Source organism: Podarcis raffonei, chromosome 7 (assembly GCF_027172205.1).
Source record: "Podarcis raffonei isolate rPodRaf1 chromosome 7, rPodRaf1.pri, whole genome shotgun sequence".
NCBI classification, from domain to species: domain Eukaryota; kingdom Metazoa; phylum Chordata; class Lepidosauria; order Squamata; family Lacertidae; genus Podarcis; species Podarcis raffonei.
In genome coordinates, this window is record NC_070608.1 from 59,613,244 (window position 1) to 59,640,325 (window position 27,082).

At 41.9% G+C, this 27,082-nt stretch overlaps 1 long non-coding RNA gene across 1 annotated transcript; it reads right to left on the reverse strand.

Annotated features, from left to right (window-relative positions):
• Positions 1-4,597: 4,597 nt before the first annotated feature.
• Positions 4,598-12,939, reverse strand: LOC128417727 (uncharacterized). Its single transcript, XR_008331533.1, has 3 exons — positions 12,267-12,939; positions 6,572-6,745; positions 4,598-4,685 (listed from the first exon to the last, which is right to left on the reverse strand). It is a non-coding gene; the product is annotated as an uncharacterized LOC128417727 (long non-coding RNA).
• Between the last annotated feature and the right edge of the window lie 14,143 nt (positions 12,940-27,082).

The following is a 27,082-nucleotide window of genomic DNA, read 5'->3' on the forward strand; positions in this document are numbered from 1 at the left end:
ACGCCCACCTTGACATTAGCAGATGGGTGCCCTAAGCATCAAAATGTTTTTCTTCCCCCACCCCCACATAAAACGATTAAAGGTGAAAAGTAACTTGTAGTGTGTACCCGTAATTCCCAAATGGTGGGTTGCAAGGAATTTAATGGGTGGGTTGCACCAAAAGCTGCAAAAAAATTGTGATTCATGGTCAACAGGTATGGGGACCAGTAGGCCCACATAGACAGTACATCCCTGCAAAAAGGAAATTTACATGGGTGGGTCCTGTTTGGTAAAATGTTTTAAGAATCATTAACCTAGAACAAACGAAGCGCATGCTGAGTGACGGACTAGGCATTAGGAAAGGGAAGATCATGGAGCAGGCTGGCTGTGGTTGCCCATACAGATATAAAATCAGGTATAGACTGTTTGAGATGAGAAATGTGGGCTAGACAGGGTTTAAAAGAGAATTACAGGCTTTTCCAGAACACTTCCTGTTTGACCTGTTTTCTATGCTGAGCTTGGGTGATTTCTCACCACCACCACCGCCACTGAACTCCATAATCTTTTCCTGATACTACAAACCTTTCAAATGTTGCCTGCATTCATTATTTCATGATAGCCGAACAAAGATAAATTACTTTGGCACTTGGAAAATAACTCAGGGAACTTGGTGCGAAGCACTTGACTTAACCTTTTCGGAATATGCTTCCTAATATTCAAAATGATGCTTTTAGGTTTTTAAAATGTGAATGGTTCTTTCCATTTTTAAATAATATGTTTTCTTTATGAAGGGAACGGGATAAATTTAAAATTAATGGAACTGATGCAAACCTCTTGCCCTGTAAGTTTCCTTCCTTGTCACCTGCCTACTCTTAGCTCATAAGTGCTTCCCTCTGTCTGCCCAACTTGTCACCTATAACCTATCCCAATTCAGAAAGCCTACTGAGCCTCAAGGATGGAGTGCCCTGGTAGTGGAAGACATGGGTGTTGCACCTGTCTACTACTTAGGCGCAATGATAATCTTTTTGCCCAAGTGGGTTCCACATTGGATCCACATGTCTGTTCTTTGTAAGTCCTCTTTGGCTAGATGCTTCAGAGCTGAATTTGCTTTGATAGTTTTTTTGTTTTGTTTTACAGTGGGAAAGGTATTAAAATTCCGTATAAAGTTGAGGGATGAAAAAACGTTTTCCAGTTTCTGGTTGGAAAGGTGAGGGGAAGCTCTGATCTTAATGAGCTGGACTTTTCCAAATCAAATGATCAATGTGAGAGTAGCATTAAATCACATTTTAAAAGGTACAAGTGAAGCAGAATGCCTTGGGGACCAATGTTGCTGCTGTCTGTTAGCACTTAATTGCTGTTTGGTCATATTATGTATTTCTTTGGGACATTTTCACCCTCTTCTTCAATCCAGGGATTCTAAGCGCAAATCTTTGTAAAGCTTTTTAAAATAAATAATTTTTTTTAAAAAATCCAAAGAGCATTTTTTGAATTATTATTTATTTGAGTATTTATACCCCATCCTTCCATTATAAGAACACTCAAGGTGGATCACAATATATGAAAAATAATTGAAAAGGTAACAACAGAATAATTAGTAAAACCACGTGACCTTCCTGGAGATCTAAGATTCTGTTTTATGGGTATGCTTTATTGATTGTTTATTAAGTTTTTATTTTTATGTATGATTCTTATGTATAATTTATGTTCATGTGTTTTTGTCTGGCTACAACCTCTATTTGACTGCCTTATTGACAAATTTTATTTACTCAAGCTAAATTTCCTCAAGAGTAGTCTCACTGAAATCAGTGGACCAAACGTAGCCATGCTTATTAATTTCAGTGAATCTACTCTCAGTAAAACCTAGTGGACTTCACCCCCCCCCCAATGGCCTGGTCTATGCTTCCTTTCTGCTGCAGCTGCAGTCTGCCTATGAACTCGCCAGTTCCATTTAGGTCTCCTGGCTAGTTGCTGTTGATAGACAGCGAATTTATTTGATTTGTCAGATCCTTTTAAAAAGGGATCTATCTAAATGCCACAAGTTTAAAAAGCTTCCCTTTCAAAAATGTGACTTCTCACATATTGGGAAAAAGAGCTAGCTTAAAAATAGCATATAGTACTGGTGACATCTAGTGGCCACTGCTGTACACTTGTCCAATCTACGTTTAGTTTTTGAGCTGATTTTAATTGTGTGAGAGGGCAGGGAACTGGCAGCCTTCCAGATGTTGAGATTCATAGAATTGTAGAGTTGGAAGGGATCACAAGGGTCATCTAGTCCAACCCCCTGCAGTGCAGGAACCTTTCGTCAAACGCAGGGCTTGAACTCATGACCCAAGATTAAGAGTCTCATGCTCTACTAACTGAGCTTCTATTGGGCTTGGTCTCCCATCATCCTTGGCCCACAGATTTCCCTGCCATGGATAAAGGAAATGCTTCTGTTTTTGTGTGGTTGGGAAGCAACTGCAGCGACTCTGAGAAGGGCATGGAAAAGCATTAAAGGAACACAACCTTCTGCTTGTTGTTGTTGTTGTTGTTTAGTCGTTTAGTCGTGTCTGATTCTTCGTGACCCCATGGACCAGAGCACGCCAGCACTCCTGTCTTCCACTGCCTCCCACAGTTTGGTCAGACTCATGTTTGTGGCTTCGAGAACACTGTCCAACCATCTCGTCCTCTGTTGTCCCCTTCTCCTTGTGCCCTCCATCTTTTCCAACATCAGGGTCTTTTCCAGGGAGTCTTCTCTTCTCATGAGGTGGCCAAAGTATTGGAGCCTCAGCTTCACGATCTGTCCTTCCAGTGACCACTCAGGGCTGATTTTCTTAAGAATGGATGCATTTGATCTTCTTGCAGTGACCTTCTGCTTGTCAGCCAGCAAATCTTATTGTCAAGAGTTTCTGCTCTTTTCCCCCCTTTGGATCTACAAATCTCAGGGGGAAAAGACTGGATTTAGCCCCAGGAGTTGCCAGCTGCTGACCCCTAATACGAAACTGAAGGACTCAAAATCATTCTTGGCAAGGGTAGTTTCAGGCTTCACCCTTTTACCCTGTTTGGATTTGAGCACCTTTCCAACACAGAAAGGTAAAAGCGTTTGGGGGGTTTTAAGTTTGGAGAAAAAGGTAACTGAAGGCTGGGATGTGATACGATCTAGTTGAGATTCTTGCATTTGCAGGGGGTTGGACTAGATGACCCTTGGGACCCTTCCAGCTCTAAAATTCTATGATTCTATGCTAGAAGGTCATAACAGTATTAGCAGTCGGGAAAGAAGGGACAGAGAGAAACTCGTCTAGCTTTTGCTCTTGCTCCCACTTTGTGAAACTGGCAGCACAATGCCAGAGGAACCTAGGAAATCGCCTTTTACTGAGACAGCTGGTCTGTCTAGCCCAGTCTTGTCAACACTGGCAGCAGCTCTTCAAGTTTCCAGGCAGAGGTCAGCCCCACCTGGAACCTCAGACCTTCTGCTTGCAAAGCCATATACTCTCTCTTGAGTTGCACCCCTTTGCCTGGTTACCTTATGATGCATGAATGTGAAGATGTCTGAGTCTGTGTTACCTGCATGAATTGAGAATGACCCCCCAAAACATCAGGAAAGAGGTTGCCCTGCTTATGAGGAAAGAGTTGACTGCTGCTGGGCAGACCTTTGCTGTGTGCAAGGCAGAGTGGGTCCAATGCAGACCTTCATGTGAATGTTGTCATCAAGCAATCTCATTCCAAAGTCTGGTCAAGGGAGAGGGGCATCTTCAGGTTCTGAAGCAGTGTGTAAAGGTCGGTTCCCTGTGCAGCTATCCGTCTAGCAGTGGACAGCTTAGTTGGTTAGAGCATAATGCTGATAACACCAAGGACACAGGTGTGGTCCCTGTATGGGACAGCTGTGTGTTCCTGCATTGCAGGGGGGGGGGTTAGACTAGGGTCCCTTCCAACTTTACAATTCTATGATTCTATGACCAGTCTTGGCTGTAGGAGATGAATTGGAGAAGGAAGGAATCCTAGGAGCTCTTCCAAGAGCTGGGACAGCAAGGGGAGAACATGACACTTCTCTGCTTTTCAGACCCTTCCATGACAGGATGGTAAACAATGCTGAGTTTATGGGTGGAAACTCATCTCTGGAATGCTGTTTTGTTTTGTGCCCAGGGCTTGGTATATATAAAACTGCAATGCAGTGTGTCCGTTCAGCAGGAGCCTGGGTGGGTGCCTGGAGGGGAGTGGCTCTCGTACCATTTTTTGTTTTATTTGCAGTATTTATATAACACAGTTCTCTGGGCGGCTTTCAAAGAAAATGGTGGCATGCAATAATACAATACCAGAAAATAACAGTTTGCTGCATAATTGGGGGGGGGGGGTTTCCAACCGAAGCAGAAAGGGAGACAACTGAAAATATAAAGTGTGCTATCATTAAAAGCAACATTGAAAAGTGAGCAAGACTTGTGGCAGGCACGCTGCAGCTGGGGTGCCACCATCAAAAGGGCCCTCTCCCTGGTCATCCTTTCCCTTATTTCACTTGGCAGAGGCACCCACTTGGCGGACTGGGGCCTGCTGAAGAAGACCTCCGGATACAGACAGGTACATGTAAGGTAAAGTGATCTTTTCAGTCTCCTTGTCATAATCTTGCTGACTGCAGCACAACTTTCTACAAGGTAGCCAGCTTTGAGTTAGGAATGGACGAATCTGTCAGTTCTCATTTGTCTCTGTTCCTCATTTTTCCTGTTTCATTTTCTCTGTATTTTTGCATGTGTTTGCAATTTTTTAAAAAGAAAAAAAAATCCTCATGAAGGTGACTATTAAGTACAATAAGTGGCGGTGATGATTTGCAAAGACACTTTCCCCTAGCATAACTTTTTTTTGTACAGGTTTCTTGGTGGAGAATTGCACCACAATATTCAGAGAAGTGTGAATTTCATAAATAGCTACATTTTGGTTTGTGTATTGTTTTGGGAAGTGTGACTTAACGGAGGATCACGCTGAAATATAAACCAAACTAAATTTCTCTCCCATCCTTGGCTACAATTCCTGGAGTTTTCAAGGACCTCTTGTGCTAACGGCAACTCCCAAACTCTCTGAAGTTTACTAACACCCCCCCAACTCTGCATTAATTTATTGGGGCCAACTATGTGCATCCCTCCTCCTTCTTTAAAAAAAAATAGATTCCACCATGTTTTGTTTTATCTCGGATCAGTCATGGTGAAGTAGAAATATTTGCTAAAATATTTTAAGATGTGAAACCACTGCTATGATTTCAAGGAACTTTATAATACACTCTGGGACATCTTCCAAAAATCCTTGTGTGTGGATAGAGATTTATTTTATGGGAAGTGATTATGATGTTGCTATGAGATTAAAACGGTGTCTCAGCAGCTACTTCAGATAAATGCTTGCTTCATCCTTGCTAAAACATTGCAGAAGAATGAATAGTAGCTGTTTTCCTAAAGAATAAAGCATATGGCTGAAAGCAACTTGACATATTCTCCCCGAAGAGCATGGAGTGCAAAGAGCACAGCTGCCTGGAGGGTGGAATTGCTTATGTTTCTCCCGTTGAGCTTTTTGTTGGAGAACTTGGAACCATAATCGGTTGCTTATAATCAGCCTAATGGCTTGGATCATAAAATAGGTTAATGTGAGGAACTTAACTGGAAGGAAAGTTTCTCAGCCTCTCAGTCAAATTCTGGGCGATTAACCTCTCCTCTAGAAGCCGCATTGTACCCCATCCCCCGTTGTTCAGGAGACCCTCCCAGATCTTCTAGATAAGGTTTTTAAAGGGGAGTGTGTGGGGTGAGGGGAGGAGATGGGAAGCTTTTCCTTCTGTGAACTTCCGTAAGTTAGTTTATTGTAGGAATTCAACTTGGTGCTAAGGAGGCTCTGCCAGCACATCCTGCCCTCTCTTCCCCCTGTGTGCTGTTCTATGGTTTCTCCAACCTACCCTGAACCAACTGGGTGGGGGCCTTAGGGCAGGCATAGGCAAACTCAGCCCTCCAGATGTTTTGGGACTACAACTCCCATCATCCCTATGGAAAAGAGGCAAGAGGGCTCTGACAGGGTCCTAGAGTCCTCTCTCCTCCTTCCCAAAACCTAGTTAGCACTTGTCCAGCTTTGGGAAGGAGGTGGAGGTGCTCTGAGACCCTGCTAGAGCACTCACAGATTCTTCCCCAAGTGCAGCACAGTACAAGGAATAGTGGGCAAATTTTGGCCTCACTTAAGGCGCCATAGTAGGGACGCGGGTGGTGCTGTGGGTTAAACCACAGAGTCTAGGACTTGCCAATCAGAAGGTCGGCGGTTCGAATCCCCGCGACGGGGTGAGCTCCCGTTGCTCGGTCCCTGCTTCTGCCAACCTAGCAATTCGAAAGCACGTCAAAGTGCAAGTAGATAAATAGGTACCGCTCCAGCAGGAAGGTAAACGGCATTTCTGTGCGCTGCTCTGGTTTGCCAGAAGCAGCTTAGTCATGCTGGCCACATGACCCGGAAGCTGTACGCCGGCTCTCTCGGCCAATAAAGCGAGATGAACGCTGCAACCCCAGAGTCGGTCACGACTGGACCTAATGGTCAGGGGCCCCTTTACCTTTACCTTTAAGGCACCATAGTACCAAGTCTGCCCCTGGCGGCAACCTACCTTTCTGTCGCATCATGGTGTTTGTGAGGTGGGCTCAGAGACGGTGATTGCTGGTCTCAGTGGCATTGCTCTGTCGACCTAGCTGGATGTAAATATGGGCAGGCCCAAAGAAGAGTGCCATGGCGGCGATGGGCAGAGGTCACACACAGGCTCTGATGTTGCATTAAAGGCGGTCTGTGGGAGAGGAGAGCAAATCGACCCCAAGCATTACAGAGAAGGGCTTGTCTTGGTGAAAAGCAATGAGTTCCATTGCACAGTGTAAGAGCTGCTGCATTGTCTTGTTGACATGCCCTTAGAAAGCATCAAATCCATTTAAACTCGAACACCTTATTTCATATGTGAAGGACCACCATGACGCTGAAATGTTGGAAGCAGGAAGGGAGAAATATATGGCCTACCAGTTCTTGTTGAACTTCAGCTTCTGTCAGCCACAGGCAGCATAGCCCGTGACCAGGGCTGATGGGAGTTGTAGTCCAAAATATTTCTGTTGTCCAAAAACATTAGCCACCCCAAGGAGTCTTAGGTTTATGTGACCTATTTATTGAGGGTTGTTCAACATCGCAACTGCGCCTATAAATCTGCTTTGCATCAGGCAGGACTCCTATGATCTTATACATGCATCTATTTTATACAGTCGCGGCTCAATTAATGAACAGTCATATTTTCAATCTCTGTAGAAATTCAGAAGCAGTTGACACTTGGGCTTCTGTCCTAGGCACTGTGGTTATCTGCCAGGCGTGGGGTGGGGTTGAGGTAGCAGAACATTTCTGCTGCAATGATCAAATTTTCCTACTTTGTTTGAGATTTTATTTCCCAGTGGATTAACGTTTCAGGGCAGCATCGTAGGCGGAGGGCAAAATTCAATTAATTGAATATGAAATATTTATAACCCTGCTCTATATGTCTATCAGAGAAAGGTCCTTAATAAATCTTCTCATTAGAATGGACTAGTGACTCATGCCTCTCTGCTTCTGTAGTCGTTCGGAATTTAAATTCAATTAATCTGCTGTCCTCGTGAATATGATTTAATTATTCGGAAGGGGGAAATCACTGCATTCGCAAGATAATGACACATAGGGAGAGGACAAAAAAGGAATACCCTCTCTTCCCTTTAACAATGGCGGCTGATACCCACCAGAACTTGTGGGGTTGTTAGGAGTCTATGGGGATGCGGCCAATGAGCAGGTACGGCCTTGTTATTCTTGTTGTGTCTCCACCCTCCTCCCTTGAGAAGTTAAGGATTGGCCTCTAGGCCCAAGGTGCCCTAAACTGGCTCTAGATATAGTTTGCTTGCAATTCTCATCAACACCAGTCAGCATGGCCATTGATCAGGAATTATAGGAGTTGTTGTACAACAACTGGAGGGCCCAACATTGGAGAAGGCTGCTCTACAGTAAAGATTCCGGCATGTGCCATTGGGGGGATATACTGTGCATTTGTATTACTGTTCAAGGGTGTGCAAAGACATTCGGAAATAAGGAACAGAACCTGCAAACTCTGTTCCATCTAAACCTTGTATGTGGCACAGCTGCCCTGTTGTCGCTGGGTTGGCAACTTTTCTGTAGCTGTGTATTTAACTGTAGCTTAGTGTGCAGGCACCAGCAGGTTATCAGGGCGGCCCACATTTTTCTAGCCAGTTGGCAACCCTGTTTATTGCCAGGTTGCTTCCCAGGCTTTCTGATTACTTCTATCCAGTGGCTTTTCTTGAGTTCAGCTGCCTTTTCCCATTCCTAGTATACCAGCCAGCTTATCCATTCAGTTTTGTTTTCATTATGCTGACGTCCTATGGTGTTTCAAATTGAGTGTAATGTTCCCTCCCCTCAATTTTAGGCCCCTTTAAGGCACTTTTGCTCTGCCAGCTCTGGTAAACTGGCGTGTGTTGTGAATCCAGAGAACAGTTTTAGAGAATGTGTAATGGCATGCAGTTAACTGCTTTTTAGGCCACATTCATACCATTCATGTAAAGCACTATGATACCACTTTAAACATCACTGGTTCCCCCAAAGAATTATGGGAGCTGTAGCATGGTTAGAAGTCCCCTATTCCCCTCCCAGAACTACCGTTTACAGCAGAGCTTTCCAAACCGTGTGTCGCGACACATGTGTCGGCTGCAAGGTGTAGGTGTGTCATGCAAACGCTCCCCGTGCTCCTCACGGGGCTGGGTTAGTTTAAACTGGTTTGCTAGTAAAACTGAATTACTGTGTTGCGAAATGATGCATGTCTAAAAAGTGTGCTGCCAACATGAAAAGTTTGGAAAGCTCTGGTTTACAGAGTGGTTTAACAATGGGTCCCCCTTTATGGAGAACTCCAAAAACTCTGAAGGGGAATAGTGGCCTCTTTACAACTCTCAGTATCCTTAAACTACTTTTCCCAGAATTCTTTGGGAGAAGCCATGATTGTTTAAAGTAGTACCATAGTGCTCTAATGTGGCCTTAGTCTGCTGTCGGTTTTAGTGTTCCTATCCACCACCTGCTTGGTTTCTGTGAATGTGTTAAAAAGCAACAACCAGCAAACTTTCTAGCTGACCCTGCTATCCTATGGCCCTGCCTGGGATGGTATCCCAGGGGCCATAGGATGCTTCTGAACACCGTCTCTGAGGTGCTTTGACCTCAGAGAGGATCCAGTGTTATATTCCCCCTCCCCAGTGCTGTGACACCTTTTGCATCCTGGACCCTCGCATTGCCTAGAGGTAGGGAGTAGACCAGGGAAGAAATGGAACGTAAGGATCTATAACCTTCCCAATTCCCTGTCACACACCCAAACCACAAAATAAATCACACCAACTCTACAGCTGGTTTCGTTTCAGCTCTCCCTACTCCCATCCGATAAGAGATAAACAGTTTTAAAACCACTGGAAAAAGGACAGGAGAGCAAAAATGTTCTTCTGCCCCAATTTCTACCCTGTCTGCAAGATCCCAACAGAGTGTTGGAGGAGGATAAGGTGAATTAGCCATATTCAGTTCCCCTCCACCGCCCAATACTTGTAGCCTAAAATATTTTTAAATTATTTTGTAATGCTTAGCTGAGTTATAACAATATAGCTTTCACTGCTGTACATTTGTTGTCTTTTAGATAGTTGTTTTGATTTTATCTTATCGGTTTTTATGCTTGTTCTTCATTTCATGCTTTTTATGCTGTCTTGTGAGTGAGGATATGTATCCTGAAAGGTGGCCTATGAACACTTTAATAAACTGCTTAACATTTCTGGACCACCGATCTCTAAAATGAGGGCTAGAAGCTCTCATAACGACAAGTATGCTCATAATCTGAGATGGCAAACTCTTCCGGATACATGAAATAAAGTGGTATTTTATGAAAAGCTATGGATTTTGGCTGGAGAGTTGGGGAATTACCACAAATGGCTTCTGACGTTCAGAAGCCATTAGAGATTATTATGGGCAATACCATTTACAACATCCCCTCAGTCACGAATTCACTAGATACTATTTGGCAAGCTACTATACCTCAGCCTTGCTCCTGTAGAGATTTGCCTTTATGAGATCACTGTGAAGACCAGTGAGAAAATGGCTCCCTTCAGATGACCTGCTAAACCATGGCTTTTCCTATCATAATAGTAATGAGCCCTGTGTGAATCTTGGGCTTTCACGCTCCCCACCCCCCAGCACTTTTGCTTCTGTTTTTTGATTAACTGCAGTTTAGAGTTACAGTACATTCAAACCTTAAATTGTTGTTTTAATCCTAAACAAGCCATCTTTATACTTTGTTGGTTTGAAGTTGGCTTGCTTCAAACAAATTATAGTTAAGTTTAGCCACAGTTTGCCAGATTTCAGCAACACCGGCACGGTATGCACAGGTTACCAATACAGTATACTATTGAGCCCAATACAATATGTTAATGTTAACTTATAATGCCCTAAACAACTTAGAAGCCAAATAGTGGAATACTCCCTATATCAGCCTGCTCATATATGGAGATCTGTCTGCAAAGGAGACCCTTCTTGTTGCCCTGTGGAACATCCCATCAGATGTCAAGGAATAAAACAATCATTTGACTTTTAGAAGACATCTGAAGGCAGCCCTGTTTAGGGAAGTTTTTAATATTTTATGTTTTATCGTGTTTTTAATATTCTGTTGGGAGCTGTCCAGAGTGGCTGGGGAAACCCAGCCAGATGGGTGGGGTATAAATAAAATTATTATTATTATTATTATTAAGGTTAAGGCTCTTGTACAGTGAAACCCATGGGGCCTCCTCTGAGTTGGTGCCCCATCTATGGAACTTCCTTCCCTTGGAAGTACAACTGGCACCTTCAATACTTGGTTTCTGGCACCAGTTCCCAATTTATCTCTTCAGCTGGACTTCAGAAAAGATTATTCTGGCTGAGATCAGCTGCATTTTAAAAATTATGGTTGCATTTTTATATTGGTTTAAAAATGCTGGTGGGTCTTTCTTGCTTTGCTGTACTCATGTCTAGATGGTAAATGGCCTAGTAATCATAACTGATGAAGGGCAGTTTGGACAACAGATGAATAAATTGTGAATAACTCAAATGCAGGAAAGAGGAGTAGGACCTTGTAAGTTGCCCCAAGATCGTTAGAGGAAACTTGGGACATAAATGTAAAACAAAACAAATGCTCCAGGGTTAATCCCTGGCATCGAAAACTGGTGAGCCCTGGTGACCTCTGCTAAAAATTAAGCTCTGCAGACTCTTCACTTACCATATTTACTTGAATGTAATGTGCCATCGAATCTGATGCACACCTTTATTTTTGTGATGTAATTTAGCAGAAAAAAGGTGCACATTACATTCTAGTAAATACGGAATTTATCCTTTGGTGGAGCTGTGGAAATAATTTATTTACTCTGACTACAGTGTTACCTGGGCTGCACTCTGCCAAGGTATTTTACAGGATGACATTTCTTTGGTATGAATCCTGATGTTGCTTTCTCCTTTGGATGCTAAAAGGGAATCACCTCTAAACCATTTAGTGCTTTGATTTTCACATGCTGGCCTAATACTCATTACCTGAGAATTCTTTGAAACCAGAATGTTTCTAAGCAGCAGCTGAACCATCAGGGATGGTTGTGAATTGCCTTCTTTTATTTTACATTATTCTCTCTCTCTCCTTCCTAACATTAGGCTGAAAATGAAAATACCTCTTCAACCCTAGTATTATTACCCCTATAGATGGCACCTTTAATGTGTACTATTCATTGTCATAATAGCTGCACCTGTGTGGAGCAAGCATATTGGAACTGCAGCAGCTGTGGACTGTAATTGCAAAGCATTATTTTCTGTTTCTCTCTGAATGTGTGTGCATGTGTGTGTGTGCGCGCGCACACACACACACATGGTTGCACTGCTGTGAAGATCCATTTATAATTATTCCTTCTGTAGGGCTCCCCATAACTATGATTACATGGTTGGTAGGGCCAATGAAAAGGCGTGGAATTAGGGTTGCCAACTGACCAGGAAAAGACCACAGACTGCATGGTAAAGATGTAGATAAAAAGCTGGCTACTCTGTAAAGAATGATTTGCTCTGCTGATCAGTTACTTTTAAGCAGGTCAGCAAGCGGTATCAGAAATGTTTAATTTGTTGGTTTGTTTCCTGTAATTTAATTGTTCTCCATCATTGCACACAGCCCTGTTCCTCCAGGCTCTGCTTCCTCTTCCTTTTCTGTGACTTGCTTCCAAGAAAGGCCCTGATTAAAAAAAAAAACTGCATTGCCCCACCACCTCTCTTCTGCCAGGTCCTTAGACTCATGCCACTCCTCAGCTCTTCACTTGCTTGGTTCACCATCTCAACAAGATGGCCCCATTCTCTAATCCCCAGCCCTGGCTCCCCCTCCAGGCACAGATGAAGTTAACACCTCTGGTGAACAAAAAAATCCAGGACTTCCCCTGGAAAATAGGGACACTTGCATAATCTGCCCAACAGTTTCTGTCTTCAGCTGCTTTTCTTCCACCATTCAGTGTATCCAGAGGCAGCCATTGTAGATTCTAGGACATTAATTCAGCTCTTTTCTTACATGATCACACACAGAAATATTCATGCAGGTTGGCAGATTAGTATAATTCGGAGAGGGAAGGAGGCAGGCAAGTAAAAAGACACCAGGGCCTACTCCCGCCAACTGCCCTGTGAGGAAAATTTTCAAGAGAGCAAGAGATAGGCAGGCGAAATTCTCCTCAGAGCATGCTGCAGGTGACCTGTTGCCTCCTCTCATGGGGCCATTGATCATTGTCCTATGGAAACGAGTCCAGGAGAGACAGGAAAATATAATCTCAGGGCCTCCTCCTGCTAGACTCTCTCCTCTGCCCCCATGGGGCCATCTGCCCCCAACTACCCTGTGGGAAGGAGTGGGCCAGAGGCAGTTAAAATGGCTGCTGTCTCCTGAGCAGCCCAACAGGCAATCACTCAGAACAGGTTGTTGCTGAAGACACCTTATACCATATGCGGTGGACTTGTAAAGAGGTAAAGGCTTTCTGGGAAATGGTATATAATGAGCAAAAGAAAATGTTTAAAAATACTTTTGTTAAAAAACCAGAAGCCTTTTTACTGGGTATAGTGGGTGAAGGGAAGATAAAAGACTGTTTATGTATGCAACAACTGCGGCAAGAATTCTTTTAGCCCAAAAATGGAAACAACAAGAAGTACCAATGAAAGAAGAGTGGCAGATGAAGATGATGGACTTTGCAGAACTGGCGAAGCTGACAGGAAAAATCCGAAACCAGCATGATCAAGTATTCCAAAAGGACTGGAGTAAATTTATATGATATCTGAAAGATTATTGTAAGCAATTAACATCACTAGCAGGGTTGTCTGAAGACTTGTAATGAGAAATTTTCTATCTTTCTATTTTTATTTAAATTTTGAGCTATTTTGTAATGAGTGCAATTAGAATTGGAAAACGTACAAAATGCAATGATACAAAGGTTAATTTTGAAAGCCATGAGGCGGGAGGGAAGGAAGTCGATAGGCTCTAAAGAGCCAAAGCCGTAAAGTGGATAATAATGATGTGAATGTATAATATTAAATGGAAAATAAATAAAGTGTGTGTGTGTGTGTGCGTGCGTGCGTGTACAGGTTGTTGCTGAGTAAGGGCAGGGTTAAGAAGAAGCAGAAAGCCTCCAGTGTGAGATTTTATTTATAAGTCCAAGGGAAAGGCATGAAAGAGCCTTTTCTTCATAAAACAATTGATGCAGGGAGCAGCAAGTAATATGCGAGGTGGTTGTGGGGTGTGAAACTAAGGAAATCTGCTATAATCCTTAAACCCTGATGTGCCAAACGCATGCCACATGGCTTAGTGGAATATAATTGTTTTAGAAAACCCCTTTACACTACTAGTGATTAGGTGAAGAGTGGGTTTTAAGCTCTAGGAAAACTCAGGTGTTGCCTGGGCAGTGAAAATGCCATGTGGTTCATACCGCCGAAATGCTGGAATGGCTAATGTACAAGACAAACTTTGACACGGTGTGGATAAGCCCTGATTCCGGAAGGTGGAGATTGTTATGAGTTTGCTGTCCCCCCAGGATGAGCTGGACTTCTCTGGACTGACAAAGAAACACAATCAGCTGCTGCAAGAAGCAAGGACAGCTGTATGAACTCTGAGGAGACCCTGTTCCTGTGACAGAAGAGCCCAAATGAACCATTATAATTTGAAACTTAATGATTTTATTAATGCCTCTTCACATTACTTTCAAACTGTCTTTGAAGCGTCTGTATCCTGACAAGCAGGATATAAATAACTGTAAATGAATAAATAGTCACTATAATAGTCCAGACACATTAAGAAGAAAAATCAGACGCAAGCAACTACTGCCCATTTGATCTTATCCAATCAGTCCCTGTCATATTGTGACTTTACTTTTCAGATTGGATATTGAAGTTAATAAAAATATTGTTGCAGAAAAACAAGGGTTTTTTTTTAGTAAAGGTATATTAAAGCATTTTTTTAAAGGGCTGTACCACCATCCACCCATTCACCATCCCTTTTACAGATGGCAAATGTGTGTGTGTGTGTGTGTGTGTGTGTGTGCTGGAGACATTTTTGTGTGTGGACTTTTTCCAACACTTCCTCTTAAGCCAAGCAAGTCGAGTAGACAGTGGATATAATAATTGCTACTAACCAAAACATACCAAAATATTGAAGTAAAACCTGTGGTAGTTCTGCCATTTGGCCGTAGTGCACTGTTGCTGTTCATAATACGGCCTTGCAAGCTTTGGCTTGTGCCAGCTTTAGGACAGTGACTGAGAGATGGGGGTTTCAAGCAATGTTGTTCTCTGTGGATAGGGCAACAAGTGATGTGAGCTTTTGATCTGCTGTGATAAATCACAAGAGAGCCAGTATGGCGTAGTGGTTGCTGCATCTGACCGGGACCTGAGAGGCTACGATTCAAATTCCCACTTAGCCATGAACCTCACTAGGTGACCTTGGACCGGCTGGGATCTCTCAGCCTAACCTACATCACAGGGTCACTGTGAGGATAAAATGGAGAGAGGGGGAAATCACATATGCCACTGTGGTGTAGTGCAGAGCCAGTGTGGTGTAGTGGTTAAGAGCTTGTAATCTGGTAGACCAGGTTCACGTCTCCGCTCCTCCACATGCAGCTGCTGGGTGACCTTGGGCTAGTCACACTTCTCTGAAGTCTCTCAGCCTCACTCATCTCACAGAGTGTTTGTTGTGGGGGAGGAAGGGAAAGGAGATTGTTAGCTGCTTTGAGACTCCTGAAGGGGAGTGAAAGGCGGGATATCAAATCCAAATTCTTCTTCTTCTTTGAGCTCCTTGGACGAAAGGCAGGATATGAATGTATTAAATATATTTTCGTGAGCTTCAGCTTTCAGACGTTTTGTGCACCACTGGCAACTGTGTCTGGAAGTGTCAGGAGAACTCATTTTGCTACCCAGACATTTGAAAAGACATTGCTCATTTGAGTGTCATGGCATCCATCTGTGTCGGAAGACAATGGAGGAGTCTGTCTTTGGAGTGAGGTCAAGGGTATACTGCAGGGCATATTATGGGACCCGTTGGGCCTGTTATATTGCTAGGTGTTGCAAACAAGCCACAAAACCTGGCAGCTCTGCAAAACTGACCATCATTTGTGTGTGTGTGGCATCAAATGTGCTCCTTGGCCAGGTCACTATTTATTTTAAGGCTGACCCTTTCAGAAGTTCTCAGATGCATCTGCAGACTCTCATCTGAGATCCACTACACAGATTTAAAGCACAGTCAGCGCACATTTAAAGCAGATGACTTTCCCCCAGATATCCTGGGAATTGTTGCTCTGTGAAGGTAAAACTGCATTTCCTTGGATTCTTTGGGGAAGTCATGTCCTCTAAATAAATGCTGTGGATCTGCTCCAACGCAGAAATCTACTGTTATGTTGTGGCTCCGACACAGGATGGCAGTCTCTCCACAAACTTTGCATGACTGCTGCAGAAAGCAGAATTTCTCTGTGGGTGTAGTTTTAAAATAAATAGATACAAATTAATAAGCGCATAAAATAGGGTTGCCAGGATACCCCAAAATACCAAAAAACCCCTCAGTTTTTTAATTGACTTGCCTAAGATCCACGACAAAGCGCTGCCTTTCGGAAATTCCACATTTGAAATCCCGGTGATGTCTGGGAAAATCTGGACGTATGGCAGCCCTAGCATAACACAATATCTTGTTCTTATTCTTCGTTTTGGAGCAAGAAAAAGTTGGAACAAATTTTTTAAAATGAAAAATGCATTAAAATATCTCAGAGCTGTATTTGAACAGTATTGTAGTCCTTTGCGAGTCTTACCATACTTCACTTCCCACGGAGGGGTGTGTGTGTTTATTCTCTCAGAGGGGCCTATAGTACTGTATGGCAGGGTAGAAATCATTAAATAGATACAAATAAAGCAAAGGTATGTTACACCGTTCTTTTTCTAATATACTTGCTTTTTGAAGCAGCCTGCAAAAACTTTTCAGATCCTTTCATTTTTTTTAAAATGATATTTATTCAAATTTTCATCCATACATAAACACGAAAAAAGAAACAAGAAAAACAGAAAAATACAGCAAAAAGTAAAGCAAAAAGAAAAAAAACCAAAAAAGAAAAAAGAAAAATACAAATCTCAGATTACAACTTTTCATTTGCTTATTTCTTGAACCTCCTCACACCTCCCCTTTTGTATTCTAGTTTAATTTGTTATTCCAGCAAATTCTTCCCATGTTTCTCAATTTTAATTTATATGATTAATCTTCACAATCTATCTTATTTGTTGATTCAACGTAACCTTTCCATCTTTTAATATAGTATGTTATTCAATTTACCTTAATTTCTTTACCCTCATCTTAACTTAAAAATCTTAAAATTTCAAAGTTTATGTCATATTCATACATATCTCCTTAACTCATTTCTGCTAAAGCCAATTTAGTTCCTTTCCAACATATTCCCTGATATTTCATTAATATTACACTAATTCCAAAATTAACAAAAAAAAATATTTCCCCTTAATATCTCTAATTTTTATCCAACGTCCCTTCTTCCTGGTTTCGGGTTATGTCAGTCCTTTCTGTCCATTACATCCAGTCCATCAATCTGGTGTTCTTATGTCCGAGGCCCTTAAATCTCTTCTAGGCCCCTTCTGCAAATTTTCTTGTTCTTGTTTGTGCTTACGCACTTCTTTGTCTATTGTTGGTTTCTTGGGGAGTGGGTCTCTGGAGGGTTCCATCAGGTAATAATTTCCATTTTCCTTCGTCAGACTGAGCCCTTCCCCCCAGTCCCACTCCCCGTCGTCATCTTTGTAATCCAAAAAATATTTATCCAAAAGATAGTTATTCACCTGTTTCATAGTCCCACTGGAGCTAAAAGCTTCCTTGACTTCAAACACTTCCCAGCACTCTCCAAGGTCAATCTTCCAACGCAGTGGCTTTTGTTCCTGCAGGACTTTGGGTCTCTCCATTTGTGTTGTTTGAGGAGTAATCACTGCCTCTTCCTTCTTCATCTGCCCTTGGACTTGCCTTGTTAAGCCAGATTCCTGAATTCATCGCTGTATAACTTCTTTATCCCTATTCTCTGTTAAATCATATTCACTGGCCACAGCACTCATCAAGTCCAATTTTTCATGCATCAAATTCATTTTCTCATGCAGCTGCTCCAGCAAAACATTTGTCATGCCAAAGGCAGACACCAAATCTTTCTTCCAACACATTCTGTCAAGGTCAAACGTCTGGTCCCACGATCCAAATCTCGAAGCTGTAAAGTCTCCAGTAAATTACAACAACAAACTGACAGGTTCCCTCTAGGGGACACAATTTCTATTTGTATCCATTTTTAAAATGTATCCAACAAAGGAGATTACTTTCGATTTCAAATCCTTTTGATTTTCAAATACTTTATTTCTTTAAATACAAAAATGCAGAAAGTAGCGTTGAAGTTAATTTGTTTCTCTTTAACTATCTGTCAAAAAATACTCCGCTTTCAATCAATGGACGTCTCAAACAATTTCTGTCCCGACACCCCGTCCCCAGGTTTGGGACAATGGAAACTTAAATTCCTTTACTCTCCTCCTGCAGGATTAAACAGTTGAATTCCCCCCCTTTCTCCTGCTTCCAAGGGGGTTTTATTGGTTGTGGACGCAGGAAATTTCCAACTTTAAAGCAGTTTTCCAGGCTATTAGGTTGTAAGGTCTTTGCTTCAGTCTATATACAAAAAGCGGAAGGCGGACTTCCTGATTAAACCTTCCCGCTTCGTGCCTAATTCATAAATTTTGTAGATTTCTTAATCCAATTCTCCGTTTTTACTCACGGGTACTTGATTTAGAGTCCAAATGTCATCAGGAAAAAGTCAGCGCTCTCCGGCGATGGCTGCGCGGCTTCCCTCCATGGAAATAGCAATCGGTTCACAGCACCGCGCTGCTCACCCCACTTCACTCCGGAGCCCCAAAAAGGGGTTTCCTTGTGAGTAGGGGAGGCGCTTTTGGTGCTCTGCCGAACCCCACGTTCCCAGGCTTCTCCGCCTGGGATTTCTAGCGGGCCCCCGCCTTCGCCGCGGCGGGAAGACCCAATTTCCACAGAGCCCGTTCCTCCGATTGGAGGAACTCCGCCATTCGTCGTTGCCGCTGACCCGGAAGATCCTTTCAAACCACTGAGTTTTGTGCACTTGTTTTTGGTTTACAAGAAACCCCCCCAACCCCCCCCCCCCCAATACTGGGTTTTCGCTTCATTGTTTATTTAAATAATTTATAAGCTACCCATCATTCAAAAAATGATAGTGGCGGTATTTAAAAACAAAAACAACAAATAAAAACAAAACAGATAGTTAAAACAGTAGGAGGACATTACACCTGCTTGTAAAAACCATAAGTAGTCTGCCTACAAAAAGATGGGTATTTTGTTTGCATGATGTAGGTTTATCAGTCAGGATGCTGAAATAGACTAAAGCTCTTTAATATTGCACAGAAAAGAGACAGGAAGCATTATGAACCCTGTAGTGCAGACAGGGGCTGCATATGAGACACTTGCCTAACATCACCTAGTGAGGTAGCACTTGAAGGATTTTTTCCACAGGTATTACTTATTCAGGGATAGTCATGTAAATATGTGCTGAGTAGCGTGAGCCAATTTCTGGTTCTTGCTCAACGTCCTTCCAAGAAAATCCATGTGGATTTTAAAACTTTGACAAAGATTTAGAACTTCTGCATATTATATATTTCTTCACAGATATCATTCAAAAATGTTCCAGTGCAGGAAATCTTCCCACCTTTATTATAAACAGGGAGTAACACACATGCGTAATACAATCATTGATTGTGCATAATAAATATTGGATAACAAATTGTAGAATAATTTCATCTGTGAACTTGGTGAATTTACAAGTTCAAGGAGAGCTTCAGAGCTGATCTTTCCTTTGTATGTTCATCCACACATATGAGTCTTCCACACATATTAGTCACAAAACCAGCAGAGCAGGATTTTGAGAACTACTTCGTGCTTGCTGACAAATATGGTTCTAATCCTGCCCCTCAAAGACTACATATAGTAGGAAAACAATAGCATAGCCTTCCATCCTATCCTTTCCTTGGTCTGATTTTTGCAATAAGAAAGATAATTGTGCTAGTGGATACAGTGTTGTACTTGGAGCAAGGAGATTTGAGCTTATATTTCTGCTCTGCCATGAAGTTCTTAGGGTCGTTTTGAGGCGAAAATCAGATAACAGTTATGTGCCAAATCTCTTCGGAGGAAGCTCAGAATACAAATATAATAACTATATAAACAGTCACTTACTTGCACACTAATAATTAGTGAAAGTGAAGCCATCACCTTTCCTAAATGGTCAGGAAAGCATCAAAATGACAAAGTGTGAGAGAAGTATTACTTACCATTCACTCATTAGTTATTACCACTGACCGCAAATCACCTTTTTTTCCCAAATGTTTTGCCAGATATATTTTGTAAACCATCAAAAATTACAGGGTCCTCTACCCCTTCTTTCACCCATACTGGAAATATAACATGAGATCATATTGGTATCACATTGTTTGGGTTCTGGTGGTTGCAATATGCAAAGTCCTTAAAGTGAACATGGTTCACTTTTTATGCACAGTGCAAAAGTCGAGATTTAATTGACGAATTGACAGGATTTATATTCCACTCAATTGACAAAAACCTTAGCTAAGTGACTTACATAAAACCATAGAAAAATTTCATTAAAAAATATAGATACACTCAAATTTTAAAAACAAGTAGATGTAAAATTTATAAAGCCAGCAGTTTTAAATGAATATCTCTATCTATCCAAAGAGTTTATGAAACATTTCCTGGCTGAAGTTATCAGCCAGTTATAAGCTTCTCTGGCTTTTATTTTGCTCAGCAGTCCTCAGTTTCATCCGCAAAGCCCTGGTGGATTACAGAAGCAGAGAAGGGTGAACAATTGGTTGAATGACACTTAAATGATTGTTAAATGAAGCAGATTTTTCTAGCTGATAACATTTATTTCTCATTAGTATCTCCCACATTGATGTTGTCCTACAAGGTAGAGGTTGGTGCATGAACTGCACATATGCATAGGGTGGAATCCAATGTTATGTGCCTAGGCAACCAGGCTCTATTTTCCTCTATTTCTCCCTGCTCTCCCCCGCAGCCCACCTCACATCAAATGAGATTTTGAGGGTTCACAGAGGTCTGCAGCCGGGAGCTGGAGTCCCTTTGTGTGTGTGGAAATCCTTTCCGCTTGCTCTTGAACAACTTTGGATACAATCCAATGTTCTTCTTTTTTAAATGATCTTGTAACCACAGAATATTACAAAAGCATTTGAAAATAGCACTTTGGTTTTCATTCAACATTGTCCATGAATGGAATGGAGTCTCGCATAGCTCAAATACTATATCCTGAAGGCCTTTCAAATCAGGGTGGGGTGGGTTGGGGTTGTGTGTGTGCGCATTAAGAGCACATTGATTTTGATACAGTCTGCACATCTTTCCTTGTGGTATGCTGGTGAATATTGCATCAGTGCTCTAAGTATTGTGCCAGGTTTGCTATGCTTTGGCCTTGGGCAAATGCAATACTACTCCCAGATGATGTAGTCACTGCCAAGGTTACTGCAGTGAAGAAATAGGGACAAGGGGAAATAGAGAGCAGAATCAGAATAATATTTATTTACACCAGTCACTAGCCATAGCAATAAAATAAAATGCAATGTACTGAAGATAGAGCTAAAAACTTAACTATACAAAATACATTCTGGAGGTTTACATCAAGAATCAAATAATAGATCTTATTCTAATTGCCCCTGCTAAAAGGTCTGCAGTTTTTGCTGTCACCTGATTATCTTGATCTGCTAGAAGAAAGGACACAGTAGCAATGGTTGAGCAACCTAGTATTAATAGTAGTAGAGGGGTGATAACCTCACTCCTCAAATCTTTAAAACAGTACAAACTAGAAGCACACTGCCAGTACTGCCATCTCCACATGGACATAAGCGTTTTTTTCTAGCGGAATTTTTTGAAATCGACCCTCAAGTGTAGCTGAAGACAGTATATTTAATCTTGTGAAAGTGAAGCCATGTCTGCATTTTGGAATTGTTAAATTTTGCAAATAGGGTGCCAACGTATCAAAATGGCTAGATGGAAAATAATCATACTATGGACAAAATTTTCTTATTGTTGCCAAATTATTCTGTCGCTTCATATTATATAGGCGCTGTGTAATTAAATTATTTGCTTTACTGAAGCCCAGTGTTAATAACGGTTGTGGTGATAAACCAGAAAAGTAAAGCTTTTGGTTGACAATTTTAGTCCAAGTGCTCTCATGACAATCTTGCAATACTAAGGGTAGTAGACCGGTGGGGTTTAAATTTAGCCAAAGCCAATAATTAAATGTCCTACACCAAATCTGTAATTCAACAGAGGGGAGATTAGCCTCCAAGCGCAATGAAGCATTGGGAACACAGGATGGAACAGACAAAAAAAATTGCCTTAGGAACTTAGACTGAACAGCTTCTGTAGATCTAAGGTGAGCACCTGTTCAAATCTGAGCCCCATATAATAACTGTGCTAGGAAGTTTAGCTTTAAACACTTCAAGTGCCGATGGTATGTGATTGCCACCTTTTGCATGGAAAAAGCATGTCAGGGGAAAAAGAGGATCAAATCAGAAGCCAGGATGGCTTTTGTAATTCCAGTTCTGTCCCTGGAAAATCGGGACACTTGGAGGGTATGTAAATCTTGCATAGGGAAGTTATATCTCCCCGTGCTGTTTTTGTTTTGTTTTTAGAAAAAGAGGTGTCGGAACTCACCATGAACACTTCCATTGTTCTCTTATAATGGCAATGGCACCCACCTGAGAGGTGCCTGAATTGAGTTCTGGCAGGTTCCGGCTGGGAAAAAAACCTCTACACTGGTAAAATCTTTGCAGTATTTCGGCTCAAATCCATGCACATTTTGCAGAGTAGGGCAGAAGCTTAGTTGCTTGTTTTCTGACAAACTCCACACACATTTTGCATTGCAACACAACAGTTTTTGCACATAATTGTCTTTGATGACAAATGCAACACCAGAATCCGCCCCGTCTGCATTTCTCATTTTTGTTGCTGCCTGAAGATTGGCCAGACCCCGTTCACTTTTCACTCTGTTGCCTCTTAAGAAATCTGTGAGAAGCAACAACAGTCTCATTAGAGATGCCCATATTTGGAGTAGGCAGAACTGTGGCTCCCATTTCCTTTATGTTTTCAAGGTTGTCGAAAGCATCTAAAAGAGAAAATTTTAAAATAAGGAGCTCAGAGATCCCCAAAGGCAACGACAAGTCATTTTGGGGAGACAATAATCCTAGCCTAAAAAGCTGAGAACTGTTAGCTGTTGGGGTTTGTCCAAGCATTTAAGGCTGTAATATAATGAATGCCATGGGGTCTGCTTCCAAGTAGGCATGTATAGAATTGCACTGTTGTTTGGTGCAATGCGAGTGCCTTCTAGCAATGGGCAGATCCATCTATTTCCATCGCTTGTCAGTATTGCATGTGCCCAATCATATATATGCTCCAGTCTGTTGTTGGGTGTGTGTTTTTTGCTGTGCAAAAATTGGGGAAAATTCATTTAAATTGTATGTATTTTGTACACACTCTTTCCTTAAAATATTCCTTCCTGTATGCATTTAGCCATGAAAGAAAACACATCATTCCTGCATTGCTGTGCACTGTTCTGCACAGCTGATTTGTTATTCTGGTTCTGGTTATTTTGTGGGTTGTTTTTAATTTTTATGATTTTAATGGTGCATTGTGTTTAATTGAATTCTTCTATTTTTGTAGCCCACCCTGGTACCATTTGGTGAAGGGTGGGCTGTAATATAATAATATAATAAAAAAAGATACATCATTATATGCATTTTAAAACAAATGCTGCATTGCAAAAACAAAAAGCCACATACGCACCCAGAGATAGTAGCATTCTAATCCACACACATATATGTTGAGGACCAGCTAATAAGATTGCATTTGGAGTAAATTTCTCCTCTACCTCGTGTCTTCCTCCTTATAACTTGTGCTTTATGTTAGCTCCTAGCCAGGAACTGGGAAGAACAATAATCCAAATTGTCTGCTGCCAAGGCTCTGTGGAACCCTTCCTCCTCACTTGGCACAAGAAGGGGTTGGATTGCAGACTGAAGCACTAGTCTGGTCACAGGTCATACATAGCATTGTGGGGCTGGTGCAGCCTTCTTACAGCAGGATTGCTTTTCTGCAGGGGAATGCCTCTTTGCCACTTACAAAAAGGATGGGAAGTTGTTTATTGGGTGAGACTTGGCTGGGATGGATAGGGAGTTATCCTTACACTTATTCACCTGTTTATTTGGATTTTTACGTTTATTTATTTGCCTTTTTAAAAGGCTATCACACACGAATGCCTTCTGTAACTCTTGTCATACTTTAGGGTAAAGGGTAATGGAGTTTAACATAATCTGAAGGGCATAATGTTGACTTCCCCACCATATGGGAATCCGGACATATGTGGTCATCCTTTAAAAGACTCTTCAATGCATTGGAATTCTGCTTCCTCTGTAAGTGGTTATATACGCAATTAGCCATTAAATAAAGGAACATACTCCCCAACCCCAACATTTGGTCTCTGTTTTCATAATTTGTGAGTATTTTATTTAATGAATTTCTGTATTGGGGGGGGGTGTTTGAAGAGATGTGGATATATGCTTTAGGTATGTTTTTATTCTAGAGGAGACACACCTCTGTGAAATATTTTTTGTTTGTGTGTGTGTAAACTAATCGTTCAGAAATATTACAAACTGAATCTTTAAATAGAATTTTAAACACAATTACAGCTAACACCCCCCAACCCTTTACAGCCACTACCAAGGTTGCGCAGCCATGGTGGAAGAGAAGTCACATCTCTTGCTGTTAATAGCGTCTAAGTAGAACCAGTAGGTGCCTATGACGGCCGTACAACAACACCACACACAGCAGCAGACTCAATAACAGTGGCTGGGAGAACTGCCTTTGAAAAGTGCCACCACCATGTAGTTTGACAGCTGGGTTCTCAGAGATATAAGCACAATGTGGAGGGAAGATGTCAATTTACCTGGCAGGAAAAAAACAAAACACGTTTAAAGTGTGTGGCCACCTTCCTCCACAAAACACTCAAGCTTTTGTGTTGTGTTATCTTTATATCTTACTAGCAGCCTCAGGCATGTTATGAAACACGCACAAAAATAGCATAGTTTTGGAATCAGTGAATAAAATAAGTGTTGTTCAGCCCACCATTTTGATTCAAAATTATGTCCAGATATAGACGAAAAACTTGTTCCTTGATCTCAGGAACCATCATGCCAAATTGGGTTACAATTTCTTAAGAGGTGTCTAAATACATAGCCAACAGGCAAACGGCTTTCCAAAATAATGATGCTGAATATTGATCACAGAGGTCTAGTTCTTAAAGAGAAGAGAGGATCATAGCACACATTCTCTTTTTGTTGCTGTTGCATGTGACTATTTCTCTGAATTCTTAGTTTTTATCTGGGTACATACAGTGTGCAATCCCTTCTTTATTACTGTGCCTGGACCAGAAGGAAAGAGAAGAAGAAACCACAATCTAAGCCACGTGTCTATTCCAGTGCTAGCATCAGAGCCTTACGGCGCAGGTACGAGTGAGTTGCAGCAGCAGAAAGGTATCTCTCCTACCTCCGTGTGACATGGTAACAATATCTTCAGGCACCGTATTTAATAAACAGATAACAAAGTGTCTGTCAACCTCCTCAGCATTTTAGAGGTTGCTTCTATAGAGAGGTTTATAGACTTATTTCCCATCAACGAGCAGCCCTGACGGCATTAATTCCTCCCATTGAAACAAATGAGTCTGGATGGATCTGACTGCATGGCTTTCAAGGGAATTCATTCTGTATCTTTCATGTTTGCGATATCTGTGAGAAACAGGAAACTGTTTTCCTATCTCATTCACATAATAGATAAGATGAGAAATTAGCTGCTGGATGAGCATCCTGGGGGCTGTTCGTTTTGTCACAATAAATAAGGTTTGGCTGATGCTGAAGCTATGTGTGCGTGTGTGTGTGTACACAGCCTGCTACACACCCACCCACACATACACCCACCCACCCACAGACACAGAGAGAGTTTTGCCACAAATATAGCTCAGCTTTCTCATTGCCAAGTTTTGTTTCTTGGTTTTGCATGTCTTATATGAAAGGGGTGTTTTTGCTACACAGAATGATCTGTTTCCATCAAAATTATTCCAGGATAGTGAAGCCAATGTCATAGTCTGAGCTGGAGACTGCGGCAAAGTTCTGCTTCTGCATCTTCAGAGGAGGTCTCATCAGGTCTTGGGTCTCCAGTGTGGACACAGGTAGGTCCTGGAATATGGCAATCAGGATGCAGTGCCAGGTTGAAACTCCATGGGAACAGTCTACCGGTGCAATTATGGGCATGAGTGTGTGCTAAGGAGAGAAAGGGAGGGTGAGATTAGGAACTGACATAGCTAAGAGCCAACCTGGACTCTGGAGAGGTCTATGATAGCTATGTTGTGCCTCCACTGGCAGACGCTACGTGCCTCTAAATACTAGTCACTAGGAGTCACATGTGAAGAGAGTGCTGCTTGCAGGTTTCCCAGAAGTATCTGATTGGCCAGTGTGAGATGAAAATGCTAGACTAAATGGACCTTTGGCTCTTCCTAAGTTCTTATGAGGGATGGGACTCTGAATAAACTTTTACCAAGTCATAGGCCAGTTTTACTGGATGATACCAGGGAGACGTAGGGTGGTAGCTGATTGAACATTACCAAGTTGGGCCCATTCATTAGGTCTACTCTGATTAAAATGTGAGTTGAATTTCACCCACATGTCATAGATGCAGGTCAGCGTTATCATTGAGGTCTTGTAACTTCTAGTTATTGGTCACTTCCACAGCACTCAGCATCCTCTCCGTAGTTGTGTTGTGAAACGCCTTTCACTTCCACCTTCATTTGGTTACCTTGCAATAGTCTTCTCCCCAAATCTGTGAAAATGAACATGGAGAAAACAACCAAGGAGATGCATTGTTCTTTCCTTGAAGCTGTGGCTCAATGTCTCTGGCTGTTTGTGTGGTGCGACTGGGGTGCCAGTTCTATGGAAGATACCTTCTCTCACCTTCAGCAGGGTCTTTGGAAGATGAGAGCGAGAGAACTTGTCCATGGGTGTGCAGCTGGGAAGCCAACGGATGAAGGGATAGTCAAAGCAGGTTGAGGATGGGGGGGGGGGATTGTTTAATGTTTAGAAAACTAAAGAAAAGGAAATCAATTATGAGTCTTACCTGAATTTTATTTCCTCACCCAAAACCAAATTACTCAGCAAACTTATCGCTTGCTATTGCAGGCCTTGGTATTAAAGAAAACAATCAGGCCAGCAGGATTAATCTCTGACAGCTGCCTTATCTTTAACTTGCACCTTTGTTATTTTCTGATGAGCTTCTCTTTTTTTGCTGCCACGTTGTACCATACCTCACTGGTTCCTTTCATTTTATCATCAGCCAGGAGCGGAGGACCTTTCAGTTTATTAAAAAACCTTTATTTGTGAAGAACAAAGAGGGAGAGAG